Here is a 2,395-nt window from a genome sequence, read left to right as displayed (position 1 = left end):
ACCGCTCTTAGTCTGACCCGTCACCCAGGACCTGTTTGCCTTGGGAGACCCTACCAGGGACATATAGCCCCCGACAACATAGCTCCTAGGATCACTCGGGTACTCAAACCCCTCCACCACAATAAGGTGGCGGTTCAAGGAGGGGTCCACAGGCCCAGATGAGACAAATCTGTTGTGAGTTTTCTTTGTTGATGTGCGTCATCTCCGCTGTACAGTGTGTTGTGATCCAAGGGTGAATAATTACAGGGGTTGATTTCTGCATATTTAAAGAGCATGCATGTGGGCAAAGTCCAACTGACTTTAGCAATTGACTAAACCATGCCGCAGGGCGCTGTAACCAATCAGATTCCAGTTAGTCAGCATAACAGAGCAGGTTACAGATTAATAGCACAATAATCTTGGGTGGAATGTATACATTTTCAACTGCAGTAATGGAAGCAACCACATTCTACTAGTCTCAGAGACCACAATGTGTTCCAGCTAAAGTAAGCAAATGTTTAATTTTGTTTTAGATGAGTATACTGTATGTAGACGAGTTACAAAATCTTAATGTTTTGGCTGTGATGCACCTAATGTTTAGCCTGGCCATGCTTTCCAGACATTGCTGCCCTCCTCACACACCAGAAAAAGAAAACAGAGAACATCTGCAGCCTCTATGATGCAGCCTAAGTGGAGCAAAGCGAGACTGGTTAAAAAGAAAGTGATAAGTTTGAGTTATGCACACAGAGCTTTTTGTAGGCTCTGCTATAATTATGCCTTTGTTGGCTACATAAATAACTAATAGATTACTTTGTGTTGTTTTTTTAAGGCTATCTCTCTGAGGAAAGGGGCAGTGCAGTCTCACCCTGGATTGTTGTTTTGTGTTGCTGAACTCAGTGACATAAGACAACGACTAACATTGGTGGAGGCTTGCCAGAACAGCCCCCAGGAAGTAGAGCTGAAAGGCACCATGTCAGCTGGGGCTCAAACCGGGAACGTTCTTGCTGTGAGGCAACAGTCCTAACCACTGCGCCACCATGCTGCCCCACTAAGATATACTAAAATTTATCTTAACTGGTCAAATGATCTTTGCTCCAGTAAAACCTGAGGCTACAATTCCTGTGCCATTTATCTGTGGATGTAAACACCATCGCCCCTTACTTAACTTTTGATGATGAAATATATGTTAGTTGGTGCTGTTGATTTTTTTCAGGGAGTTCTTTCTGTTTTTCAGGTCTGTTTGTATCACCACACAGTCCCCCTTAATACCTGATTCATCTGTTCCAGCACTCAAGCCAGTGGAGGTATGTGTACAAAACAATTTATCAAAACGGATTCACATTGATGTTACCATGAAGTGATTTAAACTAATAAAACTTTCTTCTGTCACTGCAGCGTTTCAAAAGACCAGAGCAGTGAGCTCAAAAAGCACCAGAGATCAACACTTCTGTGTTGGCTGCTATTAGAATCTCTAATTCCACGTTATTTAAGTATAAGGGTTGGAACAAAGTCAACACTAACAGGAAGTTTAAAAAAAAAACCCAAGGCGCTTTGAGTGTTAAAAAAAAAAAAACTTTAATATTTTTTCTTTTGTTTAGAGATCAGAGGTCATTGTTGTAGAGAATTCAGTTCCTTCATTGGTTTAGAGAATGATTTCTTAAATTAATTAAACTAATGTGTTAATTGTAATTATTCCACTCCAAAGGTTATTTCATTTTATATTTATTAGTAATTAATCACTCATAATATTTACCCCAAGTTTTTGGTTAGTTTGCTACAAATGAATTTGGTGCCCCCCTTTCTCAAGGTAAGAATATGAAATTCATATTACAAATCGCAAAAGGTTTCTTAGATAACTGTAACAAAACATAGTTAATGCATGAATACTTCAAAAGAAAAGCAAGAAAAACAAATCAAAGGGGAAAAAAAGGTCAGTTTTAAAATTTTAAATATTCTCTCTGAAGTTCTGCGAAGTGAGTCTCAGTTTAATACATTGTGTTGATGTTTTTTTAACCTGGAATTAAGCAATCACTCTTTATAGACCACTCTGGAGTGGTCTAGCCAGTCTCCAGACCTGAACCCAATAGAAAATCTATGGAGGGAGCTGAAACTCCGTGTTGTCCAGCGACAGCCCCAAAACCTGAAAGATTTGGAGAAGACCTGTATGGAGGAGGGGGCCAAAATCCCTGCTGCAGTGTGTGCAAACCTGGTCAAGAACTACAGGAAACGTCTGACCTCTGTAATTGTAAACAAAGGTTTCGGTACCAAATATTAAATTCTATTTATCTATTGTATCAAATACTTATTTCATGCAATAAAATGGAACCAAATTACTTAAAAATCTAACTGTGATTTTCTGGAGCTTTTGTAGATTCTGTCTCTCACAGTTGAGGTGTACGTACGATGAAAATTACAG

Source organism: Monopterus albus, unplaced genomic scaffold, assembly GCF_001952655.1.
Source record: "Monopterus albus unplaced genomic scaffold, M_albus_1.0 scaffold267.1, whole genome shotgun sequence".
Taxonomy (NCBI): Eukaryota; Metazoa; Chordata; class Actinopteri; order Synbranchiformes; family Synbranchidae; genus Monopterus; species Monopterus albus.
Note: the sequence above shows the minus strand (reverse complement) of the source record.